Source organism: Muntiacus reevesi, chromosome 10 (genome assembly GCF_963930625.1).
Source record: "Muntiacus reevesi chromosome 10, mMunRee1.1, whole genome shotgun sequence".
NCBI classification, from domain to species: Eukaryota; Metazoa; Chordata; class Mammalia; order Artiodactyla; family Cervidae; genus Muntiacus; species Muntiacus reevesi.
In genome coordinates, this window is record NC_089258.1 from 72342461 (window position 1) to 72355142 (window position 12682).

Below are 12682 nucleotides of genomic sequence, written 5' to 3' on the forward strand. Positions count from 1 at the left end.
TCTCAAATTACACACTGGTGAAAAGTTCATACTGGCCATTGTCCTGGTATTTGTCTTTTCTCAGGTAGATCATTTTGAGTTCAGTAAAGATATGTTTCTCCATCTTAAATTGATAATCAGCTCCACCTTCCCTCTATCCATAACCATGAGCCATAGCAGTCAAGAATATATACCTACCATTGAAAAATCACTGCATAGCCACAGCTCGAGTGATTCCATAAATAATAAATCTAAGGCTCCCACCGTATCTCCTGTACCTTATTGAATCATCGCACACTTTAAACTGCTCCGTGGTGTGTTTAACAAATCTTTCACCATGTCCCAAAGTATTACTCATCATTTAGTCTGAAACACTTAGCAATTTCATAAAGTTTTGTATTCTGGCTCTAATGCGAGCCTTTAGAACAGAACTGAAATGTTAAATGTGTTTTATGTAAGTAGAAGTGATGTGAATTCATACATTACTAAATGCTTTTACACTTCTTTCCATTTCACCATTAATGCTTTCCTCCTGCATGGCCATTAATTTTTGTTGTAGCCAACAGATTTTAAGCCTCTTCCTGCTCACTTGTAATGGAGCCCATAGACACGGCAGAAAATAGAAGGTTTCAGACAGGCCTATTGGGTGTCCTGAAATGGCTGAATGTTACTGTGAATCATTTTGCCAGGGCAGGACTCAACGTGAAGGACACGGCCTGCTCCTAGGCAGGCTCTCCCATGCTGGTTCAAAGAGGGTAAATGGCAGATGCCATCATGAATTCAGGGTCTCTCAAGCAGCCATGAAGCTTACTGTCTCCTCTCCATTTGTTTCCCATTCTACCCCTTTCTTCTTATTCTCAGCATCCTCAACAACTTCACTTGCTCTTTTACCCCACCTGCTCCTTGCCCAGCTTCCTTTCCTGAAGGGTTGACTGTCAGCAAATCCAGTCCCTCTGACTGGACACACCTGTTCCCTTTGTTTCTTCACAGCAGACAAGTTGGCTCAAGAAGAGAAGTGATGAGAGTTACCCCCGAGATGAGTTCCATTGCTCTATAGCCATCTCCAAAACAGCTTGCTTCTGGCACCCTAGAGTCTTAACTTAGAAAGCATTTAGTGTTAAGTGAATACAAGTTTAAGGCAAAAAGAAATATTTGAAAGCTTAAAAACAAAGAACCTTAGGGGACTTCCCTGGTGATCTGGTGACTAAGACTCCACACCCCCAATGCAGAGGGCAGAGTTAGATCCCAGGTTCCAGAACTATTAATAGATTTTGCAAGCTGCAAACAAGAGCTCTCACACCACAACTAAAGATCCTGCATGCCATGTAAATATTTTTCAAAACAAATAAAAATATAATCTTATATTAGGTTTAGAAAACCACTTTAGCCTCTTAACATAATATACTAAATGTGGTACATTACCAATATTTTCTACTGCTGGGAAACTTATGTTTCTCTGTTTCCACCAGGAAGGAGTCTGGGTCTCCCATCCTCTGCTCAGGATGCCACAGGGCTACAATCAAGGGCTCAGTCAAAGGCCTGCATCCGACAAGCAGCTTGAGGCCTCTTCTTAGTGCTATGGTGATTAGCAGAATTCATGTCCTCCTGTTTGCAGGAAGGCGGTCCTTACCTGCTAAATTAGCCTATGGCCACACCCCCTGCAAAACTCATTGGCTGATCGGAACGTCATCACGAGGCTTCTGGCTTCTCAGTGGCCAGCAAGAGACCGTTCCCCTGGCTTCTCCCGCACCTGATCTTTAGAGCCTGGTTTAATGGCTCACCTGAAAAGTCAAGCTCACCCAGAATAATCTTCTTCTTAATTAACTAAACTCAACTAATTAGGGGTGTTAATTGCATCTGTAAAATCCCTCATCTGTGCCATATGACTTAACGGAATCACCAGAGTGATATCCCAACACCTTTGTGTGTTTTTTCTGTTTTTGGTTAGAAGAAATTTTAGGTTCCAACCACACTCAAGTGAAGGGTTGTCTCCCTGGGAAAGAGGGAGAATGAGTGAAATTAGCATACAAAAGGGGAGAAAAGTAAATATTTGTGATCAAGACACCGATGTTTTACTTATTTGAAATGTGCCCAGGAAATAGGAGAGAAAATGAATTCTGTAATTTTCACAAGTAACTTTAAGAACCACTGTGTCATGTGCCTATTTGTCCCTTTACTTCTCCCTGATGACAGGGATGTCTTAGGTGAGGCTTGCTTTTTCAGCCTGGGGCTTGGAATGAAGAAAACTGGGAGAGATGTAGCCAAGGGCACTGAACATACATGTGAGTGAAACAGAACCTGTGTTGAGATTTTGCTGTTTGTCATAGCATCCTGTAATGAACCCTGACTCACATGCTCCCTGTGTGTCTTTAACTGTGATGCTTTCTTTTTCTGAGACTCTGTTCTTATCGTTCTTTGTGTCCTTATTTCATACATATCATTTAGTTTAGGAAGTTTTCTACGGCTTCCTAAGCTGGGAGAAAAGCTTCTATAGGCTTTGAAGCCTAAGTGTATGCCTTGACTGTAAAATTCACCATGTGATATGAAAATTGTCAGGTATGCCAAGATAGGAAGGATGGTCTGAATCTTCTCAGTATGCCCACAAGTAGCGCAATGCCTGCGATGGTTTGGGACTGTGTCAACTTGGCTAGACCAAACCACCTCTTCCAGAATTTGCTTTCTTGTGTATCTTGTTTCTTGTTAGGATGGGCCACAAGGGAGGGAGATTCTTGGGAGGTTTGGAAGGCAGAAGAGAAGCAGCAACCACTTTGTAACTTACACACATTGCTGATCTCCTGGCCTGCCTTCTTGGCTGGAAGCGGCGGCTGGGCCTGGTCTATCTTCCCCTGGACCCTCCAGCTGCTTAGACTCCAGGCCAGGTGTGTGTGTGACAATGTCTCTGTGTGTCTCCGCAACCTGCTTAACTTCTGTCCTTTCTTACAAAATCAGGCAAATCACCACTTTTGATTGTTAGATGGGCAACTTAGTAAATTTTGGGACACATGAGAAATTTATGTTACTGTCTCCCAATACACATTGGCATTACAAAATTCATTCTTTATGAAACTTTCTAGGAAGCACCTCTCCTGGATTTAAATTCAGATTTTCATGCAACTCTTTTAAAATTTAGCTATTGTTTATTACCACATTCTCATATATGAACTTTTTGTGGAGGAGAATATAAGGAATTGAGCTTAGAGTTTGTTTTTATTGTTCAGTCTCTAAGTCATGCCCAACTCTTTATGACCCCATGCACTACAGCACACCAGGCTCCCTTGTCCTTCACTATCTCCTGGAGTTTACTCAGATTGATGTCCATTGAGTCGGTGATGCTATCTAACCATCTCATCCTCTGCCGCCCCCTTCTGCTTTTGCCTTCAATCTTTCCCAGCATCAGGGTCTGTTCCAGTCAGTCAGCTCTTCATATCAGGTGGCCAATGTGAAGAGCTTCAGCTTCAGCAACAGCCCTTCCAATGAGTATTTAGGGTTGATTTCTTTTAGGATTGACTGGATTGATCTTCTTGCAGTCCAAGGGAATCTCAAGAGTTTTCTCCAAGTACCACAATTCAAAAGCATCAATTCTTTGGTACTCAGCCTTCTTTAAGGTCCAGTTCTCACAAACCAAATAAATGACAATATGAAAATACTTTGACACGAACAAAGAGATTGGTGATTTGCATTTCCCTACACTTTTGTATGCCTCTTGAGGAGAGGATGATGATTTTATTATTCATTCCTCTGTTCTGAAAGCACACAGTGATGTTCATCGTTCATTGTTTTGCACATGATAGATATTCAATAAATCTTTGGCATACTCAGTTTATTTCCAGTGTAGTATGTCTTACAGTCTCCATTTGTCTTTATTTGCTTCCTGTTCATTTTTTGCCTCCCACAAATAGAAGGAAAGGTGCATGAAGAAAGCAAGCTTATCTGACTTGTTTATAGTTATATCATTTTTTAAAAAGATTTTTTGATGTGGATCATTTTTAAAGTCTTTATTGAAATTGTTACAATATTGTTGCTGGTTTGTGTTTTGGTTTTTTGGCCTCAAGGCAAGTGGGATTTTAACTCCCTGACCAGGGATTGAACCTGTACCTGCTGCATTGGAAAGTGAAGTCTTAACCACTGGACCACTGCTGAAGTCCCCAGAAATTTATTAAATGCATAAATAGCAGGTGTAAAAATATCTGGCGTTTAGTAGGTGCTCAAGAATTTAAAAATACATTGTTTGGATATGGGTTAGTTCAAAATGAAACAAATTCAATTTCCCTTCAAATCAGCTTCTCTTCCCATGTATAGAGAAGAAAGTTCTATGCAAGAAAAATATATTTCAGGAGTTGAGAAGCATCCTTCAGAAAAGTTGCATAGACATCGTTATTTCTCTGGCCTTTTACAAAATCTAATGCAGCAAGAAAAAATGTCTCGCTGAATGACACAAAGCATTATCCAAAGCACAGGGGGTGTCTTAGAAGGTAGGTTTAGACATACCATAATACGATTACATTGTTTTGAAGTTTCATTATTTTTTCATCTGAATGAATATGAAACCTAGAATATTAATACAATGAAGATTGGCAGTTGATGACCCTGCAGAGGCTGCTCCAAGTTGCTGATCAAACATGGACGGAGGTACCTTCAAATCTCAGAGTCATTTGTAGGTGTCTTGTCTGTAATCAGGATTTGCGAGTGATGGTGCATGAAGTATTCTCTGGTCATTGTTATTCAACACCATCACCTACCCTTGTCTGAGATCTTAAATGGGCTGTCTCATCTATCAAACCTCTCCCCATCCTATCCCCGCAGTATCTGAGATCAACAAAGCATGTAAAATTAGCACTTCACTCAGTCCTTGAGAGGGTGCTGCTTCTGACACGTGAGCCTTCTTCCTTTCCCCACCAATCTACAGCCCATTCTGCATTTGACTTTTACAAATACCTTCCCCCAGATATAATGAGGCCCCCCGGGGTTGAAAGGTGAAAGGGGTTCTGAGTGATGCCATTTCCTTTTCTGATGCCTTCGTGCCTGAGTGCCATGTGAAAGGTTTAATACCAACTCTATTCCTCTGATGCATATGACAATATAATATCCTCTAATTGCATCTGTTATGTCTTTGTACAAGGAGGAAAAATATTCTTTATGGCGGGACTACAAAATTACACACATTACAGCTGAATATTCAGGTACTAAAATAGGTTTTCCTGCTTGTTAGGGAAAAGAAGAAGCTGGAAATTGTTTTTATTTTTATTTTGCATTTCATGTGCCATGGGCCTGACAGAGCTGCATTGGGTCATTTTACAGGTGTTTTAAAATACATGGCTCCTGTATATTTCATAGGAATGCCTCTGGATAATGATGCAAATGTTTCTTTAGGTAAACAAGAAGTAAATCCAAGTTATATCATTTTATAAGTGCTCTTAAGGGGAAAGTTAAAGGGTAATTGATTGCCTTTTCTTAAAACAAATTCTATTTTGCTTTCTATTGCTTTTATTCAACCAGAATTGACCAGCTGACCAATTCAGGTAGTATTTAGTTAAGTGCATGTTTAAGTATATGAAACTCTCTGGCTGCTTATGTGTCCAAATGCGACCATTTTCATGAACAAGCCCAGGTAAGGTAGAGTCCACACATTCTTTTCTTTTCCCAAACAAGGTGCCTAACATTTTGCATCTGGTTACCAAAAAAATCTATTAACTTGTATCTCTGAATAAACACACAAATGCACACACATAAACAATAACTTAGAAAAAGTTGCTTTCTCACTAGCTTTGCTATTATCTTTACTCTCAGTCTTTAGATCTACACAGAAACAAAATGTTTGGGAAGAAATACAGTTCTACTTGTTTGTATATTCTTGGTTCTGACCGTGATTATCAGTAACAGCTATGGAGCTCTGAATAGATTTCTCTTGGTCTTGAGATGAAGCCTTAGGATGTAACTAAGTGACAGAAAAGAATGTCAAATGTAACAATTTTGTTGTTGTTGTTTAGTTGACAAGTTACCTCCCATTCTTTTTGACCCATGGGCTGTAGCCCACCAGGCTCCTTGCATGGAGTTCTCCAGACAAGAATACTGGAGAGGGTGGCCATGCCATCCTGCATGTGATCTTCCTCAACCAGGAATCAAACCAGGGTCTCTTGTGTCTCCTGCATTGGCAAGCAGCTTCTTTACCGGTGAGCCACCTGGGAAGCCCAAAGGGAAGGAAAATAGCCCTTTTTTAAAGATGAAGAAACTGAAGCCCTGAAGTTCATCCTGTAAGCACTTACTCTGATTAGGGTAAATGAAGCAATCTGTGCTAATAGACTGCCTACATCCAGGTAGCTTAGCAAATAAAACGTTCACACTCACAGAGCTCACTGGACACGTCTGCCATCAGGGAGACGTATTCCATGTGGCCCTGCAGGGACCCAGCATCCTTCCGTCGTGATGTTGCACACTTCTCCAGGCAATCTGCACTGTGTCTCCCTCATTTGGCCAGTAGATAGGGAAAGAGAAAGTTCATTTTTATGGGCCAGGCATGGAAATGACAAATATCACTTTGACTCACATTCCATGATTCTGTGGGCCAGTGCTCAGTAATATGGCCACTTTAAACAGCAAAAGAATATGGTAAATGTAGTCTATTTTGTGCCCAAGAGGGAAATGAGGCCAGTTTCAAGCAAGCACATGGCAGTTTCTGCCACAATCAGTAATGAATCACAGAGCATGCCACCATTTGCGTGCTCTTTACATTGGACTATTCACTCTTGACAGTAATCACTCCTTGCCCCAATTTTAGATTTAGTTTGTTCAATTCCTCAACATCGGGAACATCCCATGAAGAGAGGGCATGTTCATAAATTCCATTTATTTCCATTATTCCACCAAGTCACTCAAAAAGTCACATCTTCTCTCTAGAGGAGTTCAGAAACAGCCAGATAACAGAGAAGCAAAAAATGAGCTTTGACCATATCTGGGAATTTGAGTTCTGATGGGGACACCTCAATGCCATAGTCTGTCATTCCTGTTTCAGATTTTGTGATAATAATTTAATGCAAACTCTAGCAAGGTGTTTGCCCAGTTCTGTGATTTTTGTAGATAGGAGCTCTAGCAGGTGAAGGGGGAAAAAGACCTCCCACGCCCCACCTTTTGCTATTTTCATCCCAGTACTGACTCGCTGCCAGGAAAGTTCAGAGAACCCACGACGGGAGCCCTGGGGCCTGTGGGTCACTCTGTGTTTCTCACTTTCCCTGGGTTTCTGTGTTCCCTGCGCTTCCCCCAAAATGGACTGTTTCCTCCTGATGGTCGCTCACCTGCTTTCCAATTTCAGGTCTCATGCAGGTGTGTGTAATTTTACCCAAGGCTTTCTCCAAACAGAATCTGCTCCTAATGTGTGGCTTGGCCAAGTCTTGTGTTTCCTTTTCACTGGCTTTTTGAAGAACCCTGGCACTCAAAGAATGAAAGTAGGGTATTCAGATGAGGAACAGGGTAGCAAGCCACAGGGAGAGAGTTCACATGTATCTTTTAGGCATTTTTCAGAAGGAACCAGCTTGTTTTTACCATTGGTGAGGACCATTTCAATTTCCACTCACCTTGGACATCTGGGCAAGTGATTATCTGCAAAGTCAGGTAAGATTTAAGGAATCCGGCCTTCTCTCTCTCTCTCTCTCTCTCTCTCTCTCTCTCTCTCTCTCTTTGCTGCAGAGCCACGGGCCCTGCTCTCGCGCTAATTTTCTGATATAAAGGTAAAGGACGAGAGATGTTTCCCCCAGTCACCGTGTGCAAAGCAAAGGAAGTCTCCATCTGCTCCTGAAACTCTGCTTTTTATGGTGTCTGTCAGGCTGCTTCAACTTTGATGGACTTAAATGATAACATTCTTCCTTTTTTATTATTATTAGAAACAACAACGCTCTCAAATCTTTCTCATTATTTTTTCATACGGTCTAGGATTTAGTCTTATTGCTGCAGCCTCTGATGTTAAAATAATATTTACCCTGAAGCTTTCATCATACTTTCAGAGCATCTCTATTATTTTTAACCCATCACCAACGCTATCTCCTTTGGCTCGCCGTGTTGAGGCTGGAGCAAGAAAATTATCAGTACTTACAGGCGGGGTGCAATCTTACCATCTACCCTCTCACCCCAAATTAGGAGGAATGGACTGTTGGACACTGGGAGCTAAAGAAGCAACCTTGACACCTTCACACTTAAAGTGATGCTTTTTCTGCTTGCTGTTCATTTCTAACTGGCTAGGGACAGATTTGTGAAGTAGAGAAGATTCATCTTTGGTTTTTTGGTCTTCGTCCTCACTGTGTTAAGGGGCCCCTAGGCGGTCTTTGTGTTGTTCACACTTCTCCCTACAATCCATTTCTCAATTCCTTCAAACTCAGCCTGTCCTCTCCCTGAAGCATCAGTTTTCATCCATTCAGTGGCCTATATTGATCCCTCACTGTAAGGGAGGCAGGCTTTTTTTGTACTCGAGATGTAAAGATGTGATCTCTATCACCCCTAACTTTCAAGACCTGGAAGTCTAGGAAGAGGAAGGGCAAACTTTGCAAGGATTTTGTGCAAGGCATCAGAAGTTAACTTCAAGGTTTGAGGAGAACACAGAAGCTGGTCCAAATGCTTGGTAGCCTGGAGCCGGCATCCCAGAATGAAGACGGCTGAGCCAGGCACTTAAAGGTGAATCAGAAAAGTCGAAAAGGACTTCCCAGATGAGGGAATAGCGTGTGTACACAAAGAGGATGAGATACTCAGGGGAAAAATCTAAGGCTCTGTTTTCTAACAACCCCCACTCAACCCAGAATACATGTTCTTCAGTAGACTGGTGGTTTTTAATATTACTTTATAGCCCTGAAATACCTGAGATATGACAGCTGTCATTGGTAAAAGTTGCTCTGAGACTCATAGCATATCAGAGGACCTGCATCTCTGCAGGGAGACAAATCAAGGGCCAAGGTTCAGAAAAATTTTCAACAGTGATTTCGAGAGGCTCTGGTTAGGACTCATGGGCACAGATGCTTCCGGGCCCGGGAGAACAGTCTATCATCTTTCCTTGGTAAACTGATGATTAAAACAACAAAACAACAACCTGTAATAAAATAGAAACTAAAGTGTCAAAGCAATAAAAAAGGAGAAATATTTTCAAGAGGTAAAGGAATGGGGCTAGGTAGTTTTCATGGAGTATTTAAAACTCACCCTCACAGGGACTTCTCTGGGGGTCCAGTGGTTAAGAATCTGCCTGCCTGAGTGAAGTAAGCCAGAAGGATAAGGACCATTACAGCATACTAACGCATATATATGGAATTTAGAAAGATGGTAGCGATGGCCCTATACGCAAAACAGAAAAAGGGACACAGATGTACAGAACAGACTTTTGGACTTTGTGGGAGAAGGCGAGGGTGGGATGTTTCAAGACAACAGCATCGAAACATGTATATTATCTAGGGTGAAAGAGATCACCAGCCCAGGCTGGATGCATGAGACAAGTGCTCGGGCCTGGTGCACTGGGAAGACCCAGAGGGAGCGGGTGGAGAGGGAGGTGGGAGGGGGGATCGGGATGGGGAACACGTGTAAATCCATGGCTGATTCATGTCAGTGTATGGCAAAAACCACTACAATAGAAAAAAAAAAAAAAAGAATCTGCCTGCCAATGGAGGGGACGTGGGTTCGATCCCTGGTCAGGGAAGATCCCGCATGCCTCCGGGCAACTAAACTGGTGGCCAGTCACTGAGCGTGCACTCTGGAGCATCCGAGATGCAGCTACTGAGGCCTGTGCTCCTTAGAGCCCGTGCTCTGAAGCAAGAGAAGTTATCACAGTGAGAAACCCGTCCACCCCAACGAGGGCATAGCCCCTGTGCAGCAACGAAGACCCAGTGCAGCCAAAACGAAATAAACAAATCGGTAAAATGCACTTGTATAGACTTACTGTATAGCACAGGTAACTATACTTCATATTTTGCAATAACCTATAAGGGAAAAGAATCTGAGAAAGAATATATATGTACATATAATTCAGATATAGACATATATATCTGATATATCAGGTATATATACATATATATACATATATGTATATCAGATATATACATATATATATACATATAATTCAGATATATATACTCGGGAAAAATCTAAAACTCTTGTTTTTTTAGCAAGAATCACTTTGCTCTACACCCAAAACTAACATTGTAAATCAACTATGATTCAATAAAATAAAATACACCCTTATAAATAAACAATGCCTCTATTGGCAGTGCCTATAAAGATTTATTTATTTAGAGATCTGTCTTCAAAATTCAGTTTTGGAGAGCACCCTTAAGAAACTATAGTATAAACAGTTGGAGATTAGAAATATTTTAAGGTAAACATTATTTTGTAATAAACTAACAGATAAAGCAGAACATTTATACCAGAGGATTCAGCTTGGTATCAGTCTCAATTGGCATGAAGGTTTTTCTCTTATTTGCTTCAAATTTGTATTTTAAAAAATGATGCCTTCCCCAGGAGATTCATTACCATATGGAAGAGTTGGAGCAGAGGGAATAGTCAGAGCCGGATAGATAAAGATGTTCCAAAATATGAAGGTCTCTGGAACAGGCCATTTTATGTTGTCTTATGGTGTGATGAGTGTAGGAGCTACAAAGTGATCAGATAGTAAATTTAGAGCCAATAAAAAGGAGACACTTCACAGGGCACGTTGTAGCTTGCTTGTAAGAATCTGACATGGAAGGTCAAGGAATTAAATAGTGGAGTTGGATTTATACTATAGCTGACTGTTTTTATGGCCAATACAGCATTTATTGGTATGCTAAGATAAAGTTAATCAAGTCTTGTGCTTCAAGGTGGGGAAGTAAAGATTACCTCTTGAGAGTTCGGAATGAAGCTCTCCCAGAACCCTTCAGCATACACACTCGCACAATCATTTAGTTTTCTCTCCTTGCTGGAAGCTATTCGAAGTTCAGGAATATTTGATGAGCCTATGGCTTTAAAGAAAAGACAAGCATTACTCTGAAGCTGTCACATTCTCTGGGGTGCACTGCCCAAGCATTTTTCATCCTTAATTTCTCACAAGGCAGAACTTAAACCTTAATTCTATAGTTATATCTTTGCATAGTCGATGGCCAATATCCTAAATTCTCTGGCTTCTTTAAAATTCTTCTTTAAAATTAGGCTGTCCTACATTTTAGAGGTAGATGGATGGTTGGATTAGGCTAAGTCTTATCATCTGTTGTTCTTGAGATATATCCTTGAATCCAGTTCTCAGTGATCCATGATCATTTTATCTTTTTATTTTTTAAAAATAGCTTTGATCAAATGATACTTTAATTTAAAAAAAGTTTTTTTGGCAGGTCCACCTGGTATGTGGGATCTTAGTTCCCTGACCAGGGATTGACCCTGTGCCCCCTACATTGGAAGCCTGAAGTCTTAACCCCTGGAAGGCCAGGGAAGTCCCCATGACCATTCTGGATGATAATGTTGGTACTATGTCAAGGTGACATTCTGAAACACTGATAGCTCAGTATTTGGGGAAGGCACAAGAATTTATGTTTTGGATTTTCCTAAAGACATAAAAAGGTCTCCTCACACGGTTAACTGCTGGTGATTTTGAGCCCTGCGTTTCACACCTTGAGTTAACTAGGTTAGAAGTGGTTGAAAGTTGAAGGCTAGAGAGGAGGAGTGTAGACACTATGAATAGATTAATGTTATGGAAAAAATAACTAGGGTTCAAACCCAGGCTTTGTCACTTCATCTCTGTGACCTTGACCAGTGATTCTTACTTTGATCTTAGCATCTTTCTTTATGAAATGGGGATATTAAACATTAACTTGGATTGTTGTATATAGTTTAGATTTAACACACGGTGCTCAGTTGTGACCACTTTGTCCCCCAGGGGGAATTTGATGATGTTTGGATATGTTTTCGGTGATCACTACAAAGGACAAGGTGGGCAGATGCTACTGGCATCTAACGGTTGATACTGGCATCAGCAGGGGATGATTCTAAACATCCTACAATGCTCAGGGAAGTCTCCTGTCCAACCCCCACAAAGAAATATCAAGACCAAAACGTCACTATTGCTGAAGTGGAGAAACTGTGGACTTAACATATGTAAAGCAAGTAGAGTCATGTCTGGCAGAAGTAAAGGCTGGGAACTGTAAACAGCCTGAATTGTGTCCGCCTAGACTTACATACTTCAGAGAAGGCAATGGCACCCCACTCCAGTACTCTTGCCTGAAAAATTCCATGGACGGAGGAGCCTGGTAGGCTGCAGTCCATGGGGTCACGAAGAGTCAGACATGGCTGAGCGACTTCACTTTCACTTTTCACTTCTATGCATTGGAGAAGGAAATGGCAACCCACTCCAGTGTTCTTGCCTGGAGAATCCCAGAGATGGGGTCACACAGAGTCGGACACGACTAAAGTGACTTAGCAGTAGCAGACTTACATACTGGAGCCCTAGCCCTCCGTACTAAGATACAATTGTATAGTAATTCCTCTGTATCCGAATGAGTTCTGTTCTGAGAAGGTAAGTCCAATTTTTTCAAAGTCAGCCAAGGTACCCAGCTGGCTAACACAACTGGCTGTACACTGCTGTTTCTATGTTTGCTTCTGGACATCCTCGGCTTGAAACAAAGATACTGCACTACTGTACTCTATCCAGTACTGTGCAGGGAAATACACAAAAGCACAGCCGCCGGTGGAGGACGCACACATGAAATGTGAA